Consider the following 14,452-nt stretch of genomic DNA (forward strand, 5'->3'; position numbering starts at 1 on the left):
CACATTCCCTTTTCTACTTAAGATTATGTTGCCCCATTGCCATTTGTCTATCAACACATCCCATTTCCTATTGAAGCTCACGTCACTGCTATTGCCATTTGTCTGCGAGATTCTCATAAAAGGCGCATTTCAGTTGCCAATAAAGGACATGAAGAAGTTCAAACACTGGATAGATAAAACAGGCACGAGTTGAACACAAGAAGAGACCACTGTTCTCACAATGGCAAATAGGGGGGCAGACCCTCTAGGGCTGACCTGAAGTTCCCAGGTTGGGCTGCACCCCGCCTCCTGCGCCCAGGTGGCAGGGGGAAGCCTTAAATCTCCAGGTGAACACCATAAGTAAGTAAGTAAGTAAGTAAGTAAGTAAGTAAGTAAGTAAGTAAGTAAAATGTTAAGAAGACTGTGGGAGTAGGGGGCGAGGCAGTATCCTAGTGCATATGGACATAAGTACTCTCCTCAATCAGACCAAAGCCCTATTCCCTTGTTGTGGAAAGCCCTCCCTAATGAGGTGTTCCTCTCTTCATCATTATTGGGCTTCAGGGTGGATTTGAAAACATTATTGTTCACCCAGACACTCGGTGGCCGTAGAATACCCTTCCTGGCAAGCTTAAGATCATTGGATGGATTAATGTTTTAAATTAACTGCAATTTTTGTGTGTGTGCGTGTGTGTGTGTGTGTGTGTGTGTGTGTGTGTGTGTGTGTTGGCTTTCTTTTTCTTATTCAGTTGTGTATCTGTTTAGCACCCTGGGCTCCTTCCTGGGGAAGGATAAGATATAAATTCAACCAATCAATGAAATCCAGAGGTATGCTGTTGCCATTGCAGCCACAACAGCCAGATATGGAGATCTGAGGGCATCTGGGGAAGGGATCTGTCATGCTCTCAGTGGCATCCTTGGAACCATGGCAGGATCCTAAAAGAGTGCTTGTAACAGAGATGATAAATAACCAATTTATTTTGTGACATTTCAAGAAAATAGTTAAGTTAGCCAAGCACACAAATTGAGCCCAGAGGGGTCTGACCACCACAACTAATCACCTCATTTAGTGTTTATTTTCATGAATGTTGCATAGTGGTATTCACAGGAGATTTTCATTGTGAATGAGACCGCTCACATAGTTTCAGTGTTACTTTATTATTTACTACACTCGTACCTCGACTTTCCTCATAAGGAAACCGAGGCAGCATACATAGTTCCCCCTGCCTCCATTTTATCCACACACCAAACTTGTGAGCTAGGTCAGGCTGAGAGATAGTAACTGGGTCACGTGAGCATCATAGACGAACAGAGATTTCAACCCAGGCCTCCCATTTGGGGATTCCCATTTGTGATTCAATTATATACCAGCAAGTCCAGGTTGTGCAATTAAAGTTGATTTGGCACTTCTGCACAACAAACTCATTTTCTCCAAAACTTTAACTCCAGACTTTATGCAATAAGGAAAGTGAGGGGAATAAGCACTTTCTTGACACAACGCATTCTAACCTCCCTGTAAACCAATCATAAAGATTGCTCAGTAAACAGCCAGTGTCATCTAACGTCCCTGGAAACTTGGTGTAAAGAAGTCTTAATAAACATGTTACTTGCAGGTGACCCTAGTCCAGAGGTCAGCAAACTTTTTCAGCAGGGGGCCGGTCCACTGTCTCTCAGACCTTGTGGGGGGCCGGACTATATTTTGAAGAAGAAAAAAGAACTCTATCCCCTCATGCCACTGGCTATGGAGAGTCACATGGCCATGTTGGTGATGCCCCATCAGACATGATGGCATTATGGATGAGTCATCACAGCCAACAGGGTTAAGCAGCAGCGTGGACAAATGAGGAGAAGGACAATGAGGAGAAATTTGACACTGAACAAGCAGCTGCCAGAAGAACAACGAGGTATCAACGAATATCGAAAGAACGCCAATATTTGGCAATGTATTTTTCACTAAGAAATGTAGCTACATCAAATGAGCAACTTTCAAAGTGAATGTAGAAATTAAGGAACATTCTGCAGAGCTCTAACCTTTCCCCAAGATCTAATGCAATATGGAGTGACCCGCTAACTGCAGCACACTAGAGCTGGTGGGGAAACAGGCATTTTATCTTCACGCTAATTAACAGAACATAGCAATCAGCAGTTGTCAAATATAGAGCCCCCACCCCTGTAAAGTTTATCTTAAAAAGAAAAATGCAGAACACAGTAGGCATTTTGAATTTCTGAGGGAATCTGCGACTTCAGAGGGTCTAAAATCAGTTGTTGCCAGGGAAATGAGCTGACAAGAGTCAGATATCACGAACGTTGTCAGGCCTGGCAAACACGACAGGGAAAAAATGGATTAGTAAATCCATATGGATTCCTAAGCTTCCCGGGTGCTGAAGATCCATCTAAAAGAATTAAGAAACAGTATACGCTTAGTGAGGCATCAGATACATCGCATTTCCGAATGTATTTCTGAATATGCATCTTCCTTAATGAGTATTGTGGCATTCGTACGGAGCCCCCGGTTGTCTCACAGACTATTGACCCGTACACCACTAATCCGCTGCCACCAACCAGGTCCTCCCCGGCAAATCACTTAGTCTCAGTCAGGTTCTTAAGTTAACAATGAAGATTGTAGTTTATTGCAAACACAAATAAACTTTAAATGCATTTGAAACGCTGTTACCCTTTACCCTCTTATTTTATTCTGTTTCTAACTCTTCTACCTCCCCTCACACAAGAACCAACTTGCACAAACTGTCTCTCTATTTCCATCTGTCTGCCAACTGCTCTCCCAACTGCCTTTCCCAACCAACCAACTAACTAACCAGCTAACTAAACCTTGGGCTAAACTCTTTTATAAACAGGTAGGCTCTGCCTCTGGCTTTTCAATTGGTCTACCTATTAACTCTTTCTCTCCCCTGTACAGACATTTTCAAAAGAACGGGCAAACGCCACAAGTGTCTTACCAGTTTTCCTTCTGATAGCAGACATTGAGCTATCAAGGCTGTAAATTTGGGTTGCTTGGAGCACGCAAGCAGTCAGTCTTTCAAGCCAACTTCACTGGCTGCAAGTCTGCATCTGGCCACAATTCAAAATGCTGGCAGTTGCATTTGGATGTGTTGCATCCAAGAATTAAGGGTCATCTCCCATATGATCCCACCCAAACTCTGAGCTCAGTGGAAATAGTCCTTTTGTGTGTTCAGTCACTGTATCAGTATACAGTAGATCAAAAGGGAGCAGGTGGCGCTGTGGTCTAAACCACTGAGCCTCTTGGGCTTGCCGATCAGAAGGCCGGCAGTTCAAATCCGTGCAACGGGGTGAGCTCCCATTGCTCTGCCCCTGCCCCTGCCAACCTAGCTGATTGAGCCAGTCCTTATCAGACTTCTATCACCATTAGATTACTTTTTGTTTGTTTGTTTGTTTGTAGACCTTTGCCTCCCATGTACTTTTTTGATCAGTTTCCACTGGTGTGAGTATTTAATTTTGATAACGTTACTTTACCTTGAGTGCTTCATCGTGAAACTGTAAGTTTGGAGAAAAATCTTGAAAGTGAATAAATAATTACCCCAGGTAGTAAGAACATGAAAATTCATTTACAAGGCAGAAAATATTTCAGCTTTCAAAAAAAAAACACCAAAAACCAAAACTACTGCCAAGATACATTGAGCACTTCACGTCCTACAGAATGAGAAGGACTGTCAAATTTGAACACGCACACACTATCCATTCCTTGTGAGTTTCCCCAGCACACTGGACTTTTCTAAATGTGCTTTTCTTTCTCTCATCTCCACCTGCCTGAATCTTAAAATATTTTACTGAGGCACCTCTCTCAGTGTGCCACCACTATCCAAGATCAAGCAGATGGCAAAAAGAAGAGGAATCTTCTATCTCCCCCAAGAAGCCATCCAGGCACCCACTTTTAGGCATTTTAATGAGCTCCCATCTTTAAGTGCTGAAAAGAAGCTGTACTTTAAACACTGAAGTTTTGCCCAATGCTGTTCTAAATTGCTGTTTAATTGAGTTAATCATTTTATTGATTTGTTTAGTATTTTACTGTATAATTATTTTTATGGGATTGATGTTAACTTGCATTGTAAAACTACACAGGGATAAACATTTGTGAAGGGTTGTACATAGATGCCTTTAACAAACAAACAAAATAAATAATTCTCACCTTGGTCTTTCCCTGAGATTAATGCCTACCTATCAGAAACATTGAACCAATAGAATTCCAGCCACAGATCATGCCAAATATCTATGGGTTGTGGAAGGGACAATGATTTTGAGCATTCAGGTAGAAGTTTTCAGGTGAGGGGGGCCTATGTGTTGTAGATGTGACTGTTGCTATAGGATAAACTCCCAGATGACCTTCAGCCAGAGAATATTGGTCACACAGATAGAGCCTGGGAGGTTTGTTCACTGTACTACTCTAGGAGAGACCTAGAGTAGTACGACATTGTCATTGTACAACAACTTCCATCATCGCTGACCACTGGTCCTGCTAGCTAGGGATTATGGGAGTCAAAGTCCAACAACAGCCAGAGACCCAAGCTCAAGAAACAGTGGATGCAGCTTTTCTACTCAATAAATAGTTGTTGCCCACCATATCACCTCTGCAACTGTTTCCTGACCTAAGAAATACTACACTAAGGAATTGTGAGATTATTGTGGATTGCATGTAGCCAACTCGGTTTCCCACACTTAAGCCCTTCATACGTTCCTAGACAGCATCTTAAAAAGCAGAGACATCGCCTTGCCAACAAAGGTCCGTATAGTTAAAGCTATGGTTTTCCCAGTAGTGATGTACGGAAGTGAGAGCTGGACCATGAAGAAGGCTGTTCGCCGAAGAATTGATGCTTTTGAATTATGGTGCTGGAGGAGACTCTTGAGAGTCCCATGGACTGCAAGAAGATCAAACCTCTCAATTCTGAAGGAAATCAGCCCTGAGTGCTCACTGGAAGGACAGATCGTGAAGCTGAGGCTCCAATACTTTGGCCACATCATGAGAAGAGAAGACTCCCTGGAAAAGACCCTGATGTTGGGAAAGATTGAGGGCACAAGGAGAAGGGGACAACAGAGAACGAGATGGTTGTACAGTGTTCTCGAAGCTACCAGCATGAGTTTGACCAAACTGCGGGAGGTAGTGGAAGACAGGAGTGCCTGGTGTGCTCTGGTCCATGGTGTCATGAAGAGTCGGACACAACTAAACGATTAAACAACAACAACAACAACAACGGTCCAGGGCTTCTGCCTGCACATCCAACCAACTTGGCCAGGCTGAATGCAGACGTGCTTTACTCAAAACAAGTTATGCGAGCCCAGCTTCAAATTAAGCTTTGGCAAAACTATGGCTTTCGTTGCCTACATTTTTGACAGTCCATTGCAACTTTAATATGTCTGTATGGTCTCTCAAATATTTGCACACCAAGTAGCTCTTCCTCTATGCTCACATATACAAACAGAGTAATTATTACAGAAGTTTTGCTGAACTTTGTGCAAATGAAAGCAGCTGGTTATCTTTCAGATAAATCCAAAATAGGTTTTGAATCAATGCAACTCCTTGATTCCGCTCCTCTTCCTGATCTTACATGACGCTGGGATTTTGCTCCAAAAGCATTCGAGGCATAACGGACGCTTTGATGAGTGCCGTTTGAAATCCATCAGCATTAAAGTCTGAGGCAAGACTTCTGAGAGGGCTCAGAGAGAATGAACAATTAGAGGCTGCAATAAGGCTGATCGAGACAAAGAATGTGCCAGAGAAAAGGAATTGGCTAGAGGTCGCATATCGAAAATGGACATGAAGAAAGGAGGCTAAACATTACAATGCACTTGTACGAAGGAGATCTGAGGTAACAGGACTAATCAAATTACCCGAAGTGAGCAGCAAAATACAGTAATGTACAAAACCTCATCCATTATTTGAGTAGCAGGAAAGCCAGCTTGAATATTGGGCTCGTGTTTTCTTTTTTTTCATGGTTTCTTCTTATTTGTTTCCTCCTTATATATGCCCTCAATTTACACAGGAGGTGCATTCCAGGGATCGTGCCTAAAGCCAAAATCGCGTAGTCAAAACACACTGGGCTCAATAGCGGGTAGGATTGCCAAAGTATTTTCTCCCAGACACTTGCCCCCTTTCTGCCCCCCCTTTTAAAAAAATAAAATAAATTGCCAAACACATAAAACTGAAGTGTAAGTTGTGGGCTTACTGTATCGCCCTTCTGCCAAGGCACTGAGGGCTGTTTACAATTTTAAAATACAAAAATGAATAAATGAACTAATACATAAAATAAGCCTGGAGGCATATTCTGTCAGAATATGCGCAGTTTGCAGACTTAACATATAGAATAAGAGAACAAGAAGAACATACGTTTAGAGAAGATTGGAAAACGTTCATTGAATATATGGGAAATAATTGTGTACAATAACGTTGGCAGCATTAAGATAAATTCAACAGTGTGAATAAGTTTTGATGGATGCAATAGTGGAATACTGAATGGTATAGTTTTTGTAAAATATGCAGGCATTTATGATATGTAAAATGAACCATGGAAAGAGAAGGGAAGTCATTGATATCTTAAGGATGTAAAAACGAGTATTTTATATTGTAAAACAGAAAATTTAATAAAAAATTATATGCAAAAAATAAAAAAAATAGGCCCTGAGGCGAGGCGACAGCCTGACTGGAATAGGCCCCAGTGCTTCCTTTGCCTGCTTCCCTCACTCTATTCTCCCTTCCCAAAGGACAGATGGTATCTGTTGGCCCTTGTGGGTGGCACGCGGGTGGATAGGTGACATCTTGCCAACTGCCACATATATCATTATTTCTAGGGCGCTCAATGTGCTAGGCATGATGCAAAGCTTAAACAGACAGGCTTCCTGCTGGAACAAACCAATCAAGAGATGGACTGGAAAGAATGGGGAGAGAGGGCACTCTGCCAAATGCTGGGACTGATAGATTAAAAAGAACCACAACTGGACTGGAATAATTTGAAAAGGGAAAAACTGAGACGGCAAAAGGGGGGGGCAGGGAAGAGAAGAAAAAGAAAGGAATGCAAATGTGAAATGAGAGGTGGGTGGCAAAAGGTTTTTTTAACAAGATGGTTCCAGTTTCAGAATAATAGTAGTAATGAAGAGAGTTCAGGCAAGGAGAAAAAAGATGCAAGGATGGAACAAAGATGAGGAGGAGTGAGGCCGTGGAGAGACTTGAAGGTCAGGAGAACCTGAAAAATTAATATGAAATGGAAGAGGAAGTCAGTGGAGGGAGCAGTTGAGAGGAGTAATGTGGTCAAATTGAGAAAGCGAAGAAAGATGAGATCGGCGAAAGAACTGAGCACAGGAATAAAGGGTTTGAGAGGAGAGTCAGGGAGCCCAGTTGGATAGCAGCCATTCTTCGGGCAGGAATAAATAGGGGCTTGGAGAGGAAATTTTGAAACAAAGTGGGGGGGGGGAGTAGAAAGGAAGAGATGGATTGTGGCAATATAATGAAGAAAAATGTGACAGGAAAGGTTCGGGCAAGAAAATAATACTGTCTTCTGGTGACCTAATACCTCATAAAAGAACATAAGGCCTTATACTAAATAAGGGCTTGTCCATACTTTGGCTTGTCCCATGCTGGGAAAGCACAGGTCTGAGGAGTTTCCCACTTGTCTCATGCTTTCTAGGGACGCGGGTGGCGCTGTGGGTTAAACCACAGAGCCTAGAACTTTCCGATCAGAAGGTTGGCAGTTCAAATCCCCACGACGGGGTGAGCTCCCGTTGCTCTGTCCCTGCTCCTGCCAACCTAGCAGTTCGAAAGCACATCAAAGTGCAAGTAGATAAATAGGTACCGCTCCGACGGGAAGGTAAACAGCGTTTCCGTGCGCTGCTCTGGTTCGCCAGAAGCGGCTTAGTCATGCTGGCCACATGACTCGGAAGCTGTACGCCGGCTCCCTTGGCCAATAAAGCGAGATGAGCACTGCAACCCCAGAGTCGGCCACGACTGGACCTAATGGTCAGGGGTCCCTTTACCTTTACCTTACAGGTTCTGAGATGCTCTCAAGCAACAGCATCTCATTCAACTGCTGCTCAGGCTCTGCCTGCTGAATGCTATCCTCTTCCTCTCCCGTTATTTCCCAACTTTTGCCCTCATCTCCTTCTGAGGTCTGTTAAATATACTCGGAGTCGAGTGTGAATTTCATGCTCTTTATTCAGCTCGTAGTAGCAATAAATGAATCTTTCCCCAAAACATGTAGCTCCATATACATTTTTACACAATGGGCCCTGCATGATTGGTTAATTCCGGGCTGCCCCTGTAGGCCAATCACTTCCACCTGGAGCTGGATTGGGTAGCTCCTGGGGACCAATCAGACTGCTGCATTCTGGATCCTATTGTTCTAGGAATCAGTTCAGTACATAACAGTCTCCCCTGTGCCAAACCACTCCTGGAGGTCTATGATATCTGCCCCTTCCTTCTCTCTAGATGATGCCTGGGTTGGCGGTCTCCATCATTCTTCCTCATCTACTCAGTCCCTGACAGGAAACTAGGCTTGTATTTTACATACAAAAGCTCTCTTCATAAGCTAGTACACAGAGCTCAACAGGAAATCCATTTCCCTCACCAATCAGAGCAATTATTCCAACAGATCGCTTTCCATTTCCCTCCCTTCAAACGTAATATTTAGAACGGAATTAAAATTGCACAGCCATTGATCCTGACATTTTTGTTGGTTCCTTGAGTAATTCAGCACCCACATGCCATTTAGGATCTGTGTCTTTGTGGTGTAGGAAGAAAGCACCTTTTATTCTTAAAATGACGTTGGTTTTATGTGAGGCAGCTCCTCTTTTTTAAATGGTGCATTTAAAAACACATTGGATATCACTTTGTCCCCAGGGGGGCCATTCTGGTGTGTGTGGAATACCTTAATAGGCATTTTACAGCTTCTTAACTGTCTCCTGCTGGAAAAATGTGAAGGAATATTGCACCAGGTTAAAAATACTAGAATTAATAGAACTCTTGAGAGCCTGTTGGATCAAACATCCCCTCAGCAATTGCTTAATGGCTTTATACAAATGCTAACGCCACGAACTGCCGAGAATACCTGAAATGTGCAGGTGGTCTCAGCAACACATTTAACATAAAAAAACCCCAACTGTGCATATGGTACAAAATATATTGTAGAATCTCAACCATTTGTAATGCACTTCAAAAACATGGAGTGACAAATGAGCTTTTCACAAGGTATAAGGGGGAAGAGAATGAATATGCGATTTGGCTTTTGAGTCTGGGCCACAATGGATGTCCCACTACATCAGGAATGGGCGGCATTAGCTCACCACAACTCCTCTGCCAGCAATGGGTGTAACTACTGTGGGGACCACAAACAGCACACCCCAGTGTTGCAATGGCAAGGAATATGGCATCCGCTAAGCTCTTCAGAGAGGGACGCAGGTGAAGAGGGACGCGGGTGGCACTGTGGTCTAAACCACAGAGCCTAGGCTTGCCATCAGAAGGTGGCGGTTTGAATCCCCATGACAGGGTGAGCTCCCGTTGCTCGGTCCCTGCTCCTGCCCACCTAGCAGTTCGAAAGCATGTCAAGTGCAAGTAGATAAATAGGTACCGCTCCGGCGAGAAGGTAAACAGCGTTTCCATGCGCTGCTCTGGTTCGCCAGAAGCAGCTTAGTCATGCTGGCCACATGACCCGGAAGCTGTACGCAGGCTCCCTCGGCCAATAAAGCGAGATGAGCGCCACAACCCTAGAGTCGTCCGCTACTGGACCTAACGGTCAGGGGTCCCTTTACCTTTACCTAAGCTCTTCAGATCTTCTTCAATGAGTTACGCAGGCTTCAATCCAACTGCATTCACCTGGGTCAGTTTATCAGTGGCCAGACGTGCCAACTCTAGGGGGCCAAGGTGTTTTCAGCCTCTTCAATATTTGTTGGAAGGTGGCCAGGCCCCCTCTATGTTGAGGAGGTGGAGGAAGAAGAAGAGTTTGGATTTGATATCCCGCTTTATCACTTCCTGAAGGAGTCTTAAAGCGGCTAACATTCTCCTTTCCCTTCCTCTCCCACAACAAACACTCTGTGAGGTGAGTGGGGCTGAGAGACTTCAAAGAAGTGTGACTGGCCCAAGGTCACCCAAGCAGCTGCATGTGGAGGAGCGGAGACACGAACCCAGTTCACCAGATTACGAGTCCACCGCTCTTAACCACTACACCACACAGGCCGAGTGTGAAACCAAGTGTGGCGCAGCTTCAGTGGCTGGCTCCTCCAGAGTGCTCAACCTCCTGGACAACATGACGACAGGCAATGTTGCATGCAGGGAATGTGCACCAGGCCCCCTTAATCTTGAGGACAACTTGTCAGTGGTGGTGAACAAGGCACTCAGAACTGCTCCAGTGCTCTCCAAGCACTCAGGAAGTGCTCCTGCAAAGATTGCCAAAACACCCCAGGACAACGCTATTGGCGTCACAGCAGATTCGGCCACCATCAATGCTGCTGGCAGCAAACTGAGCAGGTGGCTGGCGGAAGGAGCAGGTACAGGAGGAGGAAGGGAATCTAGGTTGGAATACCAGCAATTTATCGCACCAGCACTACATAGTGGCAGCGCTGGCAGAGGAGGTGCGGCAAATATCAAGCCTATTGGGGATCAAGCCCCTGGGACAGGAAAACACTAGTTTGCTTGACATAGTGAAGTGGCTGTGCAGAAAATGTGATGGTTGCGAACTCCGATGGAAGGGGGGATTAGGCAAACTCACAAAGGACAGAACTGCCAATAGCTACACAAAAGCAGAACAGAGCTTCCAAGTGCAGGCAGTGCCATGGAATAATAATAATAATATAATAATAATTTATTATTTATACCCCGCCCATCTGGCTGAGTTTCCCCAGCCACTCTGGGCGGCTCCCAATCAGTGTTAAAAGCAGTCCAGCGTTACATATTAGAGTAATCCTCGTTACTAGAAATCCTAGTTACTAGTCACTCTTGAACTAGTAGGTCATCTGTGTGGGAAGCAAAATACTGGAGTAGATGAATGTAAGTGTGGGGAGGGCCATGTCATACTTCAGATTCAGATAGGCTACAGGATCTCCAAGTAGGGTGGGGGAAGGCCTATTCTGAAAACCCGAAAAGACACAGCCAGTTCACTGTTGCAGATCATCCTTAGCTAGGTGTACCAATGGTCTGACTTGTCATATGGCAGCTCCCTCGGTTCCTTTGGTCTGATCCAGCAGTGAACTTCTTATTCTCTAATGCTTTTTGGGGAAGGAATAAAACACTAATAGGAATGCAGTTCCATGCTGGGTATTGTTGCAATTGCACCTGTTGCGGCAGATTTGACTTTCTTCTTCTTCTTCTTCTTCTTCTTCTTCTTCTTCTTCTTCTTCTTCTTCTTCTTCTTCTTCTTCTTCTTCCACAGCCAGGCTAATCTTCAAGTACCTGGAAGCTGAAATGACTAAACAGCTCGTTAAAAAAAAAAAAAAAGATTAAGCAGGTCCCCCAAGGAAATTGAATGAGTTTCCCACAATGACTTAGTTTGCCTATTGGCACAAAACACGTGGGGCTCCAGTAAAGAGATTCCTGTACAGCAGGTGTAGGGAAGCTTTAATCCTCCGTGTTGCTGATCTACAACTCTTAACGTCCCTGGCCATGGTTGTTAGGGTTGGTGGAAGCTGTAGTTCAGAAACATCTGGTGCACCAAAGGTTCCCCCACCCCTTGCCTTACACTCTTGGTGTTACTTTTTGTCTTTACTTCAAGTATCTAGATTGCTGCAATGTATGACTGATGGGTGTGTTCAACTTGGTAGGACCCAGAGAGTAGAGACGGATAGTGAAGATCTTAAACCACATTTAATCTTTCTTTTATGGTGCACTGGAGTCAATTTAACTAGGGTTTTTCTCACCTCCAAGAATGGAAAAAAATGTGAAGCGGAGACACAAAACTGACTAGGAGGATAATAGTGTTTATCAGAATTTCTTTAAAGAAGAATCCGGTCAGTACACACATTTTATCTTTCCTTTGTGGATTCTGATGACCTATAGAGGATTCAGACTGTGCTTTCTCAGATGACAACAACAGAGCATCTGCTTCCAATTTATCTCCCTTTCTTTTCTTTTCAGTAAGAACCCACAGAGGGATCTTTTCTAGCAAAGGACAGGAGCAACTTCATAAAGCTTTGAATTTTTGCACCAGGAACACACACACACACACACACACAGAGAGAGAGAGAGAGAGAGAGAGAGAGAGAGAGAGAGACTTGATTTCTAATCAACCTAATTGTTGCTTGTAACTCAGACTTAGTATGTTTTAAATAAAGATATATATTTAAGTCTTCTGTTTAGACATTAAGCATTGAAAATTAAATTTAATTATTTAATTTTATTGGGAACATGCCATTTAGGGAGCACTATGCTGCCTCCCCTGTGGCTTATAGACTATTTGCAGATGACTAAGCTTTTCTTCCTTCTGGTATGATATATCTATCAATTCAGATTTTTTGAAAACACTAATTTTGAGAGACCTAGAGAAGATTGAAGATCAAAATAACAACCTTTGATTCAACATAAGTAGAGATGGAAGGACAGTCCTTAAATAATTGGCCAAATAGAATTATATACTGTGTACACTATATACACAGGGCTTAATTTAGGACAGTGGTTCCCAGTTAGCTAAGTACTGTGGACCCCCAGTTTTTCAAAAGCCAAGGAATTGACCCCCTACTTTCAAGACTTTTGAGATCTCTATGGTAGTTTTTGCTATGCAAATGGGGCCACAGACCACCCTGGGTGAGTTATGCAGACCTTGTGGGGTTTGTGGACTACCAATTGGGAACCACCGATTTAGGAAGATAAGTCTGCTTAATAAAGCAGCAAAGATGTTGGTGTTTTTTCCCCTAGAAAGTAATACTACTTCATTTTTTGGCGTTATTATGTTATATGGTTTATAAAGTTCAGCATTTGTTTTGAATCTAGGAAAGGATAAATGTTTGCTTATATTTGATTTCAAGTTCCTTTCTGCAGACGGATTCTATATAGGTTTGCAGCCCATCTGCTATCCCAATTGTCCAGCTCCTGAAATAACTTTTCTTCTTTGAGGGAAACATTGATCCTTGATATGTTTGTTCTTAATATGTCCTTGTTTCTTTGTTGAATTATTGTTTGATCATTATACATTTCATTATGTTTTATGAGAAGAATTTTTAACTGAAGTTCTTGATCGTTTTCATGTATTCTTTTTTAAAAATATTGCTCCCTGAATTAAGATGGTAGCTTGAAATGTTTTTGTGTTTAAGATTTATACCATGGAGTTCAAAAAAATCAGACTCTTGCTTCTGCTGGTTTTGGGGGTTCTGTCTTGTGCTGCTACCCCTTTGGTGTAGTCACTGTTGGCCTGGGTTAGGAAATGAGTACACATCCCACTCCAAATACAAATCTACCAAAAGCCGTGAAGAAGAGTTTGGATTTGATATCCCGCTTTATCACTACCCGAAGGAGTCTCAAAGCGGCTAACATTCTCCTTTCCCTTCCTCCTCCACAACAAACACTCTGTGAGGTGAGTGGGGCTGAGAGACTTCAAAGAAGTGTGACTAGCCCAAGGTCACCCAGCAGCTGCATGTGGAGGAGCAGGGAAGCGAACCCGGTTCACCACATTACGAGCTCATCGCTCTTAACCACTACACCACACTGGTTATAGAGCTTATTGAAAAAAGTGTATCAGTGATGGTGGTCAAGGCTCTACTCACTGGCAAACCAAATATCTTGATATATAATTCTGCATTAGAATATTTGATTCACCTGACTGGGGTACAGCAAGAGCCTTCTGGGCTTCTATTGGTGCAACAGGTAGAGCACCACCAAACGCTTGACTGCCCTGAAGCTTAGGAACTGTACAGTGGTACCTCAGGTTACATATTCTTCAGGTTACAGACTCCGCTTACCCAGAAATAGTGCTTCAGGTTAAGAACTTTGCTTCAGGATGAGAACAGAAATTGTGCTCCGGCGACGCGGCGGCAGCAGGAGGCCCCATTAGCTAAAGTGGTGCTTCAGGTTAAGAACAGTTTCAGGTTAAGTATGGACCTCCAGAACGAATTAAGTACTTACCACTGTAGTTGGCTCTACCCCAGAATAATGAGCCACACTCTCTTTTATTTTTCCATTTATGCACGCTTTGAGTCATGCAAAACTCTTCATTCAGAACTTACCCATTTCTAATGAAGCACTAATCAAGCAAATGAAGCTTCAAGTGGAACTGGCAAATTTTTTGTTCTGGAGGTCACTCCATTCCTCTACCAGCTTTTGAGCTCTTTTCCAACCACAATTAAAGATGCTGGTTGGGAACCTAGGAATTTGCTTATGCCAGGCCAGACATTTTGCCCACCTAGTCCGGTATTGTTTACTTTGACTGGTAGCAGCTCTCCAGAGGCAGAGGTCCACTTGATCTTTCTAACTGAAGATGCATTTCTGAGCACAATTCAAAGTGTTGCTGCTGACCTTTAAAGCCCTAAACGGCCT

The sequence above is a fragment of the Podarcis bocagei genome (genome assembly GCF_964188305.1).
Source record: "Podarcis bocagei genome assembly, chromosome: 2".
Classification (NCBI taxonomy): domain Eukaryota; kingdom Metazoa; phylum Chordata; class Lepidosauria; order Squamata; family Lacertidae; genus Podarcis; species Podarcis bocagei.